Below are 16,109 nucleotides of genomic sequence, written 5' to 3'. Positions count from 1 at the left end.
CCAAGCGCAAGAAAGTCCATACTTTTTGTCAATTTTTCTTTTTTGGTCAAGTGGTCTTTCTGGGGTAGCCTGACCCTCGTGTGTGTACAGGGGCTAATGAAAATGCATGCAACTGCATCAACATGACAATCATTACCCCATGGATCCGGACATAGGGGTACACTCCCTCCACTTTCAGAGCACATCAATAGCTATCATTTTTATTTTTATTTTTTTTTTTGTTGTGGTTAAAGCAAATTCATTGATAAACTGAGCAGGGGAAACACATGGCATCGTGAGTACAAAGTTCATGAAGCCACGGAATGGATTTTGGCTAGGCTATCGTACCTGCTGTAGACAGGGCCTTCCGTGATAGGGTATGAGCCACGACATTGGCTTCCCTATAAATGTGAGAGAAAGTACATTCTTGAAATCAATAGCCATCACTTTGCACTAGTGTAAGGAGTGATTTGTTGCTAAAGCACAGGCTTGAGACATGTTCTTTACGGAGTGATGTTGCAAGCCACTTGAGCAAAGTGCTGTTGACCTTTTTTTGTAAAAAAAAAACCAAACCATAGAATTAATCTTGATATAAAATTTAACTAACCCTTTGCCTTTTGTATGGTTTTTAACTATTTTTCATAGTATAACCTAGATTTGTTTCATTTTAAAAGTACTTGGTTGTCAAACTAAGTTAGATATACTAGCATATAAAGGTTTTTTTTTTTTAATAAAATATAAAGGTCAGTTGGTATATTACAAAAATAGGAAAACAATTTGTTCTAGAGAAGATTCTCTAATGGGCTTTAGTTCTGTTACGTGGTAGGTTGAATGGTGGTGTAATCTTTTGTGGATCAAAGGGTCCCCTAATCACATGTCAAGTTTAGTGCAGATGGATTTGGTCATGCCAATTTAAAAAATTAAGTCTATGGAAAAGATACATTCCAAAAATAAAATAGTAAAACCTAGATTTGTTAGACTTTATTAACACGAAGTTATCCAATTAATGTATAGGCACATAAAGGTCAAATGGGTTTGGTGTAAGTACAGGAGGTCGAGTGATCACTCCTAACCCCCATCGGGCAGAGGTCTGCCACCTACTTTCTCTTCTTCTCTTCTCCCCTCCCATCCGGATTATGGTAGGTCTACCTTGGCACCAAATAAATGGTATATTTTAAAAATAGAAGCAGTATTTTTAGGCAAGCTATTCTAGAAAGCTTCTCCGCAAGGCCTTGGTTTTGCCACATTGTAGGTTAGACAGGATTGTAATTTTGTGGATAGATGAATCTAAGAATCTCTAGTCACATGTTGAGTTTCATCCCAATTAAATTTTGGTCAAGTGACAAAATTAAATTGAAAAATTAAAGGCCGTGGAAGGATGCATGCCAAAAACACATAGTAGAACACACATTTGTTCCACTATAATAATATTTAAAAGTCAAATGGTATATTAAAAGAGGGGACAGTTTTCATACACTGCTGTGTAAATCGTGCATGTGAGAGGGTGGGAGTTTTGAAGCATAAAATATGGGTGGGGGGTTTATGACTTTTCCAACTCTTTGTGAGAGGGGACACGACTGTACATGCTTGCATAGCCGTATATGAAATCTTTGGCCATTAAAAAATGGGAGTAATATTTCTAGTTTTTTACACAGGTTTTTCGAGAAAGGGTTCTCCAATAGTCAGAAATGTCAAATGATCATCAGTTGAGATCCCTCTCTCTACCTTTACCAAAAAAAAAGATCCGTCTCGACTGGAAGGACAAGGGCAATCTCATCGACTGGAAATAAGCATTCATATGTATACAGAGGGGAAAAAAATTTCGATAAAGATTTTTCGAAAAGTTTATGAGAGAACGGGACGAACGGCAAATTGTCAGAGTACTCGTGCTGTACTTTTCAGAGTGACAAAAGAATGTTGACCATTCAATTCAGGAAGAAGCACCTGTAAAGCCCCTTTTAGGCCATCCGTTTGGAATCTATTTATAACAAAATAGCGTAAATCACACGAACACAGGTGAATAATCCCACCGCGGCACTGTACGAACGCGCAATCGTATGTTGTGTATTTGGCAAGCACGTGCCTAGCTTATTTTTGGTGCACGGGCTTGGGTGCCAGCAGAACTAATTCTGAATTAACACGTGGATATATCCAGGGTATTTAAGTCGAAAATGGAGTGCGGGGACCAGTTGGATTCCAATGTAACCGTTGAAAGATCGACAGCACGTGTCACTTAAACAATTTTGTTACAAGGTTTGGTAGCTGATATGTCCACGGTCCACCATTCTACTGCAAAATCCGTGTTGTTTCTAAAGTCTAGACTTAAAATAAAACAAAACTTCTAAGGATAAATTACCTTATCACACAAGATGGCATTTCCACTCCTCAAAATACACATGCCTTTTTCTTTAAGGTCTTTTTGGTATCATTTTCTATTTTGTTTATAATCTGTTTAAAGAGAAATCATTAATAACAATCGCTTTTTATAAGGAATCGCTAGTTATCACCATCACAAGAAGCATGGTTTTAAATATAGGTATCGGTCTCTCTATTGTTTTGGGTGATATCAATACATTTCGGTCATATTAGATCGTTTGAGATGGTTTTGCAATCACTTTTGATTAAAATAAAATTGATAATTTTGACAAATTTATTTTTACAGGAATAGTTAGATTTTGATCCGAAAAGATTATTTGAAACCACGATAGTGAGTAACTTTATTTTTTAAGGTATTTTGGTACACAAGGTTACAAATTTTAGGGTATTTCAAATCTCCTAAACTAGGAGTGAGAGTAATAATGGAGAATGTCCGTGCCGCAGCATAGGCTGCGCCTAGACACATGGGCCTACCATTCAGGGGGCAAGGTGGTCATTGCGCCCACCCCCATGTGTCTGGGTGCAACCTACGCTACGGCACGAAGAACAACGCCCCTAGTTCCAAATACATGGTCCGTTATGTTGCCGCTCATGAAACCTTAGTTGCATTGTGGACCAACAAACTTTTGTTTTATTTTTGTTTAATTTATTAAAAAACAGTTATTTAGACCATTTTGTGCTTTTTAAGACAAGTTAATTAGGAAAATGCTGTAAAATCCCACATCCTTCTTACCCAAAAACAAAAAAAAAAAAAAAAAAAAAAAAAAAAAAAAAAACTTTCATCCTACAATCATGTCTAATATCATACAACCGCATTATGGCATGATTTTAGGAGAGTTTGAATTCAAAATTTGAACCTTCTCCTCATCTTCTTAGAGATTAGATATGAGATCATACCTTAAGATTGCAATCCAATAGCTAACTCAAAAATTATGCTACAATAATGGGTGAAACTAAATTGAGAGGGGGTATATCCTAGGTTCTCATTGGATTCCACCTAGCATATCTTTTTTGTTTTTTGTTAATGGAAAATTATACTGTCACCCCTTAGGTTTGTATTAAATACAAAGCGACTTTTTATATTTTTAAATTATACAATTGCACCTCCTGAGTTTCCACTCCGTGAATTAAGTGTTACAGTGTTAGTTAAGTTTGACCTCAAATGACTAATATATCCTTTCAAGATGTCTGCTTCATCATTTTTTGCTAGGCATCCCTAACTTCACACTCCCCCTTCCATCGTTACAGAAATAAATCACTCACGATTTTCCCCCATTACTCCTGGCTCCCTCACCCTTTCCTCTCTCATCCCTCTCCACCATCTCTTACAAAGATGCCGAGTACCAAAAGATTCGAAAAAGCTCTCTTTCTCTGCAACTCTTAACGCCATTATTGACAAATCTTCTTCTCACTACTGTGTAGTCAATATTGTGTTTTTCTTTTTTTTTTTTCTTATTGAAGAACCAGAGTTTCTTCTTGATTTGGTCACCCATTTCTAGAATCTCTAGTTTTCTTTTCTACACGCAGAATGACAGAAAATGACATTTATTAATGAATAGCACACAAATAAGAAACAAAAAGTTGAAATTTTGAAGAAACAAAGAAGAAGAAGAGAAGGAAACAGAGGAAGAAGAAGAGACTATTGGAAGAATAAGAGTACCAAAAAAAAAATTACAGATCAAACAGAGACTGCAAAACCCCTTCGCTCAGAAAAAAAAAAAAAAAAAATTCCCCTCGCTCAGGCTTTCTGATCCGATCGATTTCACAATCCATAATCTCTGCCTATTCCATCTTTCCGATCTCAGATCAAACTTCTGTCATTGATTAACTCCACGAGGTTGGGAGAATCAGCATCCATGGCCGTCATGTTCATCTTCTTCAATTTTCCTAGGATCGCAGGTAAGCAAAAAAAAACGATCTCCATCTCTTCTACCCATCTCCTACCCAGCAACCCACTCACTGAAAACCCCATCTCCTTCTTCCATCTTCCTCTTTTGGCTACTCTTCATTACATTCTTCTTTCGGAAAATCCTAATCTCAGTGTTCAATTTTACTTTCAAACCCTTAGCCTAACCATATTTCAATGACCGAACCCTAGCCACCGACCTCTCTTCCTTCGGTTTTTTCTCTTTCAGGGGAGAGAAAGAAAAGAGGGGAATGTTTTGGTTTAAACAGGGGATTTTACTTCTTTGGAAAACCAAAATCGTGAGGAATTTTCTATCTTCTTTGACCTTCGTGCGAAATCTTCTCCCATTTTGTCAATCTGTAAGCATGAATCAAGCCTGGGAGATCGATTCTCTATTATTCAAACAAATTTTTGAAGATTCACCATTACCATTTCCAAGAAGCTTTTTGAATTCAGTTTCATCAAAATTTTCATCCACAAGGAACTGCAATCCCAAATCGGAGAGGGTGTTTGTTTCAGCAGCAACATACGGCGGTGCACTCTGCGGTGGTCCCTTCGGCGACTTCCGTGAAACACAACTTCTATTTTTTCGTTGACGGCTGGTTCGCCAACAGTGGTTGGTGTCGTTGGTTCAAGGAATAGTTTGCCAACAGTAGTTGGTTTCGTTGGTTCAAGGAATGGTGGTCGATAGAGCCCTAAACCTGCAATTGATTCGAGTAGTAGGGAAAGGGCTTGTGAAGTTAGGGATGCCTTTATGGACAAAGTGGTAAACTCACACCCCATTAAAGCATCAATGACCAATACATTAGCAACTAACAGAAATGCTCTAACGGAGTGGGACTGACTGTAATAACTAATCTAAATTCAAGGGATGTAACTGTATAATTTAAAAATATAAGAGTTTGCCCTGTATTTAGTACAAACCTCAAGAAATGCCAGTAATTTTTCCTTTTGTTAAAACCTAACATGTCATGTATCAACTCAATGCCACATTTTGAATGTGGTATTTATTAATACACAACTAAGTATGTGTAACCAAAATCTCCCAGTTTTAATAGATAATTACATATCAATTCACCTATTGTATAATATCACATAATAGACTATTTATCTTGTATTTATTTACTATCAAAACCCTAATCTATCAAAAATACAATTACAAAAATTTTGTGATTCTGATTCGCCCTTTAAAACATTTAAAAAAAAAGTTTGTGCAAATAAATATTAACCAATAAGAAAACAGAATCATGTTTGGTCCCATGCTCCTACTCCAAGACACAAGGTTGGTGAAATGACCACCCCGCCCCCGATGTTGGATGCTTGGGTGCGTGCTCCAATTGGCTCCACACTGGCGCAAGGGCCATGTAACCAAGCAGTTTCTCTCTACCTTCTAATATTAATTTTCAAAAACTTTACAAACAATTTTTCTAAAATGCCACCGGATTCGAATTTGTGTGCAATTAATTATAGACATTTTTTTCTCTTCAATGTTCTCCCAACTATGGTTGTGGATTCCATGCTGGGTGTCTCTTTTGAATACAGTCAAACACTATGAATCTAATACACCAATATATAGTCAGGGAAACATTAATCGTTGGTGCGACAACGTTCACAATGTGTAACCACATCGATAAGGCCCCTCAAGTTAGATGGTCCACTATGGATAAGAATTATCGTATGATCAAATTCAATGTACACACAATATGTGCACTCACACTTGTGCCCTGAAATCTTCATTACTAGGTACATACAGTACGACAACTATATGAATGGGGTATCCAGTCTCATCCCTAATCATTGATAGTTTTTTGTTTAAACCTAAGGACTCCTACGACCCATAATTAAATCACGCTTATTAATTAACAAAATTAAATAATGTAATTTAAAATAATTAGGTTTGATGAACAAACTTCCAACAAGTAAGACGATATACATGTATCTACGAAATTCAATATTGAGGGTCACCAATATTTGGTTTGCTTAATGGGTTAGGCGCCGCACAATATTCTTGGGAATTATCTCTAATGTCCAAATCTTATCGTGAGAGGACATAATAAAAAAGCATAGATCTAGGTTTCAACCGCTACAAATAAAATGGGTCAATTGTTATTTTATTTAGGGTTTACTTCCCTGTCACTATGCCCAGTGAAGTATAACACTTCACTATTTTCCACATGGCAGTACATGGGTTAGTCCATGTAATAGATGATCAGGCAAACATGCCATCGTTATGGAACAATCCAAGCAAAATATGTTTTTTTCAATCTACTTCGCGGACTCATGAATCAAACATGGGTTAAAGAACTTCTCTACAAGAAGAACTTCAAGTCACTGAGGAAAAGAAGATATACCCCCACCTTGTAACAATCACCCAAAAGAAAATGATAAATAGATTAGCAAGTTACTAGGTGAAAAGAAAGGACAATCTAGGTATTTAAAAACACGTGGGGAGAAGGAGATGTAAAAGTTCAAAAGCAGGAGAGTATCAGAAAAGAAGTTTCAAATAGGGAAGTTTTAGTAAATATAGGCTATGTGTAACTGTGTAAGAGAGTGATAGTAATTTCCCCAATAACATAAGGCGGCTCCCTCGCATATACCACCCCGCCCTATGAAGGGATCTTTATCACCTCCAGTTTGCTGACGGCCCAGTTCCCCAGTTTCTCTAACAAAGGGGGGCTGAAATGACCTCTCTACCCATGCCCAAACACCCTGCCCGGGTGGGGTCCACCATCCCCCTATTAGAGGAACTGGGGAACTGGGCCGGTCAGCAAACTGGAGGTGATAATTTTCTCCCTATGAAGATGCAAGTTTACAAAGATGGATTCAAAGTTGGAGCTCACAGGGTATTCATGGCAAGAAAAATAAAAGAGAAACCATTTGTTTGTGCTTTTTCATTGCTCTTTTTCATTGCTTGGTACATTTAGAGGGTTCGTAATGATTTGTCCTCGTCAATGCCAATTGGCTCTACTTATTTTCTTGAAGGCCTCAAATATTGATGAGCATGAGGCATGTGGATAGAAATTAGGACCATGCTCATGTTGGTGGTTAACTGTTTCAACTTAACGGACAAGGCTTACTGTTGGAAAACACATTCCTCCATAAACTAATTTTGATGATAACAAACATTAAGATTAATACTAATATTCCAATCTTTAAGCAAACTTCATAGTCAGACGTTGGGAGCATCAAGCATCCAGGAAATACTTGATCAACGGAGCTCACAACAGAAGAGTTAAGGAAAAGAAGAAATTTGAAGATTGAGGAACATCTTCTAAAGGAAGCCAAGACAAAGACTCTCCAAGAAGATTCAAGTGCATTAGAACACATTTCATTACATGTACATATCACATTACACACACATTGCATTCACATGTAAGAGACCCTAGGAGGAACTCATTCCCATGCCCTAGACTCAAGAAACATGGCCATTAAAGTGTTAGACAAAAACCTATGAAGTCCCCAAGCAAGCTGGACCAAAAATCCCCTTGACAGACAATCAAAAGATAGGTCGACCGACAATCGACCTACAGCCCCAAACTTGGGCCTAACGGCTAGTTTTTTGATGGTCGACCGACAACTTTTATAGGTCGACCGACAGTCTAAAAATATGACAGTTTTATATCCGTTGGAGAACAAACAAACTCCAACTTTTGGCTTTATAAAACACATCCAAACAAGGAACAAAATACATCTTTTGATAGAAAAAGTGCATAGTACATTTGAGAAAGTACAAAAGTGAGAATTTGTCATTGAGCTAAATTATTCAATTTAAGCTCTTCAAAGAGATATTACCAAGCTCTTAACTCTCCACTCTCTCCAACTCATGCCATCAAGGAGAGTCATCTAGGAGACTCAAGGTGCATCACTCTCATTCATATCATTGAGCACCATCACTCAAAGGGTAAAAGTGTCACTACTCTTTGATAGGTATTTATACCAAACTTCTATTGTATTTACTTGTTTATGCTTTTGATTTGATAAAGCATTGTTGTATTAATCTAGACTGTACTTAGATTAGTACAAGGACCTTCTCATCCTTAAGAGATTGAAAGGATACTCTTGTCCTGGAACTAAGATTGTAAGGATCCTCTTATCCTGTTAAAAAGAGTTGTAAAGGTGTCATTTCCCCACCTATTGTATTGAAAGGGAAATACTAGTGGAATTCTCTCAAGGTTGAGAGGAGTGGATGTAGGCTAAGTTAGCCGAACCACTATAAATCTTGTGCCTCATTTACTTCTGCTTTTTATATTTAATATAAGTGTGCAACCAATCGAAAAAGAGGCAAAATCCACTAGTGGTAACCTATTCACCCCCCTCTAGGTTACCCAACACTTACTTGTAAATCCCACAATAGTTCAGGAGAGGTCCATTTAAATGATCAAACAACTTGTACGTCCCACAATAGTCCAGGAGAGGTCCATGTAAATGATCAAACAACTTGTATGTAAATGATCAAACAACTTGTACGTCCCACAATACTCCAGGAGAGGTCCATGTAAATGATCAAACAACTTGTACGTCCCACAATAGTCCAGGAGAGGCCCATGTAAATGATCAAACAACTTGTACGTCCCACAATAGTCCAGGAGAGGTCCATGTAAATGATCAAACAATTGTTGGGTGTTCTATAATTGGTTTAAACATGAGGGAGTGCATGTAATTCGCTCTTTAGTTTATCGATTCTAAGAATGACTGTCGAACATAGTTGGTAGAAGCGTGGAGTTTAAAATCCCACCCTGCCAGAAGGTCTTGGGTTCAAGCCTCCTCATGGTTTTAGTGCACCGTATTGGAACGGGTATTGGCAACACACAAAACCGATATGATACCGATACGGTATCGACCTGGATCGGTTGTATCGGATAAAATTACCCCTAAATTTCCTTAAAAAATGAGTTTTCTGACCATTTTACCCCTTGTCTATACCGTGTTATCGATATCGATGACTAGCAAATATGATACCGATACTTAAAACCATGAGCCCCCTAGTTCTCATCTTCCCACCCTCCCCCCCTCCCCCTTAGAATAGGTGGTACCTATCAAAAAGAAATTTTATTTTATTGAATCGTGCCTCTTAATCTTTTGGGTAATTTATACATACCACCCCTGAGGTTTTGACGAAAGTATGATTTTACCCCCTAATTTTGAAAAGTTCTTTGTACCCCCTAAGGTTTACAAACGGTAATAAAGAAACCCATTCTGTCAGTTTATGACTAACAATCTAACAGTGTTAAAATAAAAGGGTAAAGTGACAAAAATGCCCCTTCAAACAAAAAAAAAAAAAAAAACACTGCAATCTTCTTTGCCTTCACTTCCTTGATATTGGCCAAGCTGCAGGCCTTCTCCGCCTTCACTTCCATGATTCTTTGTTTTGGTCAGTTATAATCACTCTCACCCCAATCTTCTTCTTCTTCTCCACTTTAATTTCAAATCTATAAAGTAGTTAGTAGGTAAATTAATGGGTGATGTGATGAATGATGTGGGTGAAACATTGCAATTGCAGAGATGCGATGCTTCAGTGTTGCTGGATGGTTTAGCAAGCGGCCCAAGCGAGCAGGAACAACCACCCAACTTAACCCTGAGAGCGAAGGCGTTTGAATCATCAACGACCTCCAAGCCCTAGTCCAGGAGCACTGTGACGCTATCGTCTCCTGTGCTGACCTCGTCGCTCTTGCTGCCCGCCGTGATTCCATTTTTCTAGTAAATCTTATCTTCTCTTAACTCATCCTTAAGAGCTAGTGTGAAACCCTAACACTTTTCCTAAAAATTTGCAGTCCAGGGGTCCAGATTACAAAGTGCCCTTAGGAAGGCGAGATAGTTTAAGCTTTGCCACAAGGGAAGCAACCCTAGCAAACTTGGTACCCGATACCAGCAACACAACCGCAGTCCTCGACTTGTTGGCCACCAAGAAATTAGACGCCACTGACGTCGTAGCACTCGAGTGGCCCTCGTGGGTGGATACCACACCGCTTCCAGGTTTTGCACTCGCTAACTTCTCTTCCCTCTCCTCTCGCCTGAATCATCTCTGTCCCCTAGTTTCTTTCTTTCACTGATATCATCATCGTTGTCTGTAAAACCAAAAAGCCCATTTACCAGCAAAACCTGCGACACTCTCTTCTTCCCTTCCTCACCTGCATTCTGAAGAATTCAGATCGAATTCTCGACACTTCAAAGTAGAAATTTTGAAGAAGAAGAAATAGGGTTGGTTCCAAGATTTCAACCCACCATGACCTAGTGTAGGATCAAGCACCTACACATAGGTAGGATCACTGTAACTCCTCACGATCAGCTCATAATTAAGCTACCCGATTCAAGGGTTCTTAAGGTTATCGCTCGATCGGTGCTTCAAGCTTTGGCCATTATCACTTCTCCCTGGCTTGGATCAATGGTCATTAGGGATTCTTCCTTAACTTACAGTTCTATAACCTCTGAGGCTCGCATCCATTGTGAATCATTGTTGCCTGTGTTCGTTCATGACTTAACCAGCGAGGGTCACTTCAAATTGGGCAACAAAGCCCTCTTTGTGATCCGACACGGCGATGGCGACTAGGTTACAACTCACGGTGCCCAGTTCTTGAAAGCCCACGACATGGATCTCGTCTCTGATCTGACGCTGAGCGACAGAACTTGATCCTAGATGGTACATTTGATTTTGTCATCGCGTCAGGTTTCATTGCCGGCGAGTTCATCGATTGAATCCTCAAGACTGGCAGAATCGTTGCCATTCAATTGAGCGACAATCCCTTGGTTTTGCAGGTTATCATCTGATGAAGAATCAGATGTGAATAAGAGTGTCAATCACCATCGATGCGTGTAAGACTAGGGCGATAAATAACCTCATTATGTTCTTCCGAATTGATTTCCATGGTGTTCCCTATAAGGATACCTGCGACTCATCTTCCCCAATCGATTTGGAGAAGATGAGTTGCAAATTTTTTCTTTCTTGAAGGGACATTATTGTCACTTTATCCTTTGATTTTAATGCTGTTAGGCATAAATTGACGGAATGGGTTTATTTATTACCATTTGTAAACCTCAGGATACATAGAATTTTTCAAAACTGAAGGGAAAGATGTAAAATCATATTTTCGTCAAACCTTAGTGGTGATATATATAAATTACCCTAATATTTTTTACGTTGTTACCATTTTTTAACGTGTATTATTGGGGCACATGGTGATTGTAGGTATTTTCAATGGTTCTTATGCTAGGCTTTGTAGTGAATAAAAAGCAAACTTTTTTCTACCAAAAGAAAAATGAATAAAAAGCAAAACTTTTTAAATTGCGTGTTGATTACGCAACTAACTCTTATAAAAAACAAAAAAACGGCTCTCTATTTACAGCCTTGCGTATCTCTGACACCGGATTGTGCGTATCTCTGACGCCGCCTCCTCTATCTGACCGTTTTTCCGTTCGCTTTCAAATCAACTTCTATTTTCTTTCTCCCGCTCTCTCACCCGGTTATCTCAGACGCCACCTCTACATAAATATCTTCTCACGACCGTATTTTCGTTTTCTCTTTCAAATCAACTTCTATTTTCTCTTCTCACCCTGTTTGTTTCGCTTTCTGATCACACGCTTTCTCTCCGATGCACAAGGTTACAACTGCAAATCAGTCTACGAAACAACGGTGTTATTCTCAATTCCCCGAAGGAACTCCAATAGTTGCAATGAAATTACGACTCTCAAAAGATCCCTTAGATTTCTTCCTCGGGAAGATGCCTCCGGTATGGAACCTGAAGTATGGAAGAACCGAGCGTGTTCTTCGCGGATCCTCTCTGCCAACGAAGCCCATTCTCGTTCTCCTCTCAGCTCTATAGAAAACATCCTTCCGAGGACAACTTTGAGAAGATCTTCGAGACTTCTTCCTCAAGAGAATCAGTCCGGAAATGAGGCAATTGTATACCCGAAAGTGAGGAAGAACCAGGTATGCTCTCTTTCTACTGCTGGTGCTATGAAAATCCATTCTGATTCCATTCTTAGTCGGACCGCTACTGTTTTCCTGGAGAAAATCCATGAATGTTATTCCGAAAATATTCCGATGAGGTCGATTAGATCTAGTGATCTGCCAGAAACTTCTGCGAAACCGCTCAATGGTTCAAGAAAATCTACAAGCCGTATCTCTGTGTCCGAGATCTTCCCATGTCTAAGACGATCACCGAGTTTCTCTAATAAAGAAAATACTCCGGCATTTGTCGGCAACAAGGCCAGGAATAATCAGGCAGAACTATTGTTTTGCCGTAATGGAAGTGATTTTTTAGATAAAGAGATTTCTTCTGAGGTAACCCAGAAAGCAAATTCGGGGAAAAACCGGTCAAGAAATGTTGGAGTTCAAAGGTTTTCACGAAGGCGGCAGGAAAAGTTAATAAGGGCGTTAATTCGTCCAATGAATTAGCGAAGTACAGGGAAGGCATTGAGAGAGAAATTTCTACAGTTTCTCCAGCAATGACGGCAAAGGGAATGGGAGGGAAGAAAAGGAGCGATCACGAGGGGATACGGGTTGACAGGAAAAGAAAGCAACGGGATGAAGGTTGCAGTCCTGAAGGCTGGACGAAAGAACAAGAAGCTGCATTGCGGATAGCTTTCTTTGCTGCAAAGCCTACACCCAATTTCTGGAAGAAGGTTTCTAAGCTGGTAATTTCTATTGTTTCTGGGAGTGTTTTATCTTTTGTCTTCATTTTATAGTTGAATTTTTTTTCTGGTTAAATTTATAGTTGAATTTGCATATTGGTGATAGTGTGACCTAGTCATATTATATTTATGAAATTACGGATTCGTCTTTATTTAGAACATGGTCTTTAAGCAATAGGATATATGTCTCTGTTCAGTGGTCTTATATTTCAATCTTCTCATTATATCTCAGTTTGAGTGTTTGTAATAAAAAAAATAACAAACAATAAGAGGAACAGAGAAATTCTAGATAGGAAGCAAAACGTTCAACTGTGGAGAACAAGATGGTTAATATTTTTTGTAGTCTAGGAAGAGTGACAATTGATGTGATATCACTCGGTCAGTCTTGACCTCAGGAGTCTAGCAAAAAAATGAACAATTTTAGTGGCCCTTTTTCCAAATTTTTAGGGTATGGCTCATAAATGAATCTGTTCCAAATTGCTTGAAACACATTGTATATGACACCAACAAGGTGCCTGTCTAGGCGACCAAGGTGATCCTTGTTGTCACAGTGCCGGCTTAGTCGATACCTTGACAACTATGCCCCTCACCCTTCAGTTCTGGTTTCTAATGGTCGGACTCAATAAAATGAAAAGCCAAAAACAAAAAAACAATAGGGAATTTTTTTGCAAGGACATGAAGCAGATGCCAACAATATTTGTTGTTTCATTTCTGTTATAATAGTGTATTTTTAATTAAATATTAGTATTTTTTTGATTAAAATAAATCATTTTAATAAATTAATAGTGTATTTTTAATAAAATGTTCATATTTTTTAATAAAATATTAGTGTTACTAAAATAACATTATTTCATCAAAGGTTACTGTTTTTTAAAGAATACATTTGCACTTTATTTAATTAAATATTACTTTTTTGAAAAATAATACTGTATTTTTAATGTTTTAGTTTTTGTTTAAAAATAAAATATTGCATTTTGTTTGACCAGATATTATTAATTTTAAATAAAATATCAACATTTATTTATAAACCACTTGCATTTTATTTAAAATTTTGTTGTTTTTAATAAAAAATACCATTTTTATTAACATTGTACTTTTTTAATCATAAATATTAGCATTTTAATTAATTAAATATAAATTTATTGTTTTTTAATAAAATAGTACTGTTTTTTAATAAGATAGTAATGATTTTTAATAAAATATTAGCAGTTTTTAAATAAAAAAACTCTATTTTTGAAATAAAATATTAGTGTTTTTAATAAATTATTTGCATTTAAAAAAAATAAAGATAGCAATTTTTAAAATAAACTATTAGTGTTTTTTAAAAACATAATAGCATTTTTTAAATAAATAAAAATTGTGTTCCAAAAAAACATCAGAATTGATTTTTTAGAATGTTGCCAAACAGAGTCTTGAGGATTGGATCAGAAATGGGATATATGGGTATAGTTTTGAACAAGGTAGAAGGTCAACACCAAAGGTCTCTATGGAGTCAACAAATTGAATCCTTCCTACCGAAACAATGGTGAAACTGCAGTAGTCAATCTCAAGGACACGTTGAGGGAGAAATGGTGGTAAAAACTGATCGTGCAATCGACCAAAAAATTGGGCTGCAGAGTGAGAGCTGAATGGATCTCCTCATCTGGTGGAATATGAGTCATGAGTAGGAGTAGTAACTCTAGTCTCCGTTGCTAACTACCTATCTTCGATGCTCCACTGATTTTCAGGAGTCTTATCACATAGTTGTTTGTTTATCTCCATCATAGTAACCATCAGGTAAGGTGGACCTAGAAGCCAAGAAGAGTGGTGTTCCCTGTCATTCTCTAATACCACTTAATGTAGGTCAGATTTGAAAGCTTCAAACAATAAAAAAAAACAAGATCTTAGACCAGGGGTTAACTCACACGTTAGGGAAACTTAGGTTGTAATAGGGCTGATGGGTGAAGGGTATGAAGCAGAATAATTGCAGTTAAGGGATTGGAACAGAACTGGGATATATGGGTATAGATCTGAACAAGGTAGAAAGTCAACACTAAAGATCGCTATGCGGTCAGCAGATTGAATCCTTTCTTCCAATTTCATAAACAAGGCTGAAACTGCAGGAATCGATTGTTGTAATAGGGCGGATGAGTGAAGGGTATGAAGCAGAATAATTGCAGTTAAGGGATTGGAACAGAACTGGGATATATGGGTATAGATCTGAACAAGGTAGGTATAGATCTGAACAAGGTAGAAAGTCAACACTAAAGGTCTCTATGCAGTCAGCAGATTGAATCCTTTCTTCCGATTTCATAAACAGGGCTGAAACTGCAGGAATCAATTGTTGTATTAGGGCTGATGGGTGAAGGGTATGAAGCAGAATAATTGCAGTTAAGGGATTGGAACAGAACTGGGATATATGGGTATAGATCTGAACAAGGTAGAAAATCAACACTAAAGGTCTCTATGCAGTCAGCAGATTAAATCCTTTCTTCCGATTTCATAGACAAGGCTGAAACTGCAGGAATTGATTTCAGGGACAGGTTGAGGGAGAGAAGGTGATAACAACAGATCCAATGGTTCAATGGAACAGAAAATTGGATCAAGTAGTCCTCTCATAGGGAATGAAGTTTGACCAGGCGAAGGGAGAAAACTGATGGTGGAATAAGGCTGGAGACTGAGGTTATGGAATTAGTAAGTAAAGACTGGAATTAGAAACTACCCAGAATTCGAGGTCTGAGTTTGCAACAGTGGAGATCGATTGTTGAGGACAACCTTCTAACAACTTTAGAGCAACGTAGGGGTGAAGAAAACAAGTAGATATCAGCCTTCTAGGCTTCCCATCGCAAGGAGTCGACTTGATCGTACACCAACGCCTTCCTCCTTAGATCACACACACTAAGGAATCTGCATAGGAGAGCAAGTAAGCATGCAAACAGCAGCAAGGGTTGAAGTAAAAATTGTTGTCTATCTTCAGCCCTCTTGGGTTGCTTTATAGATTGATAGAGGAAGCAACAAAGAACCAAAATTAGATAGTAACCAAAATTGGAAGTTTCCTATCAGTCCCTCCCTACTTGGAGCAACTCAGTTGGTATATTAAAAGGATGGAAGGTAGTATGAACTCCCTTGAACATGAACACACATTGATTCTTCCTTCCCCCGACCATAACATGATTATCATATATCCAAGGTAGACCAAATAAGACAGCGGTGAGTCTCATAGGAATTACATCACTCCATA

The 16,109-nt window shown here is 37.9% G+C and overlaps 1 non-coding gene across 1 annotated transcript; it reads right to left on the bottom strand.

Moving 5' to 3' along the window:
- Positions 1 to 11,030: 11,030 nt before the first annotated feature.
- Positions 11,031 to 11,106, bottom strand: LOC122644442. Its single transcript, XR_006330370.1, has one exon. It is a non-coding gene; the product is annotated as a small nucleolar RNA U31b (small nucleolar RNA).
- Positions 11,107 to 16,109: the final 5,003 nt, after the last annotated feature.

Source organism: Telopea speciosissima, chromosome 10 (genome assembly GCF_018873765.1).
Source record: "Telopea speciosissima isolate NSW1024214 ecotype Mountain lineage chromosome 10, Tspe_v1, whole genome shotgun sequence".
NCBI classification, from domain to species: domain Eukaryota; kingdom Viridiplantae; phylum Streptophyta; class Magnoliopsida; order Proteales; family Proteaceae; genus Telopea; species Telopea speciosissima.
This window is presented reverse-complemented; position numbering and strand designations above follow the sequence as displayed.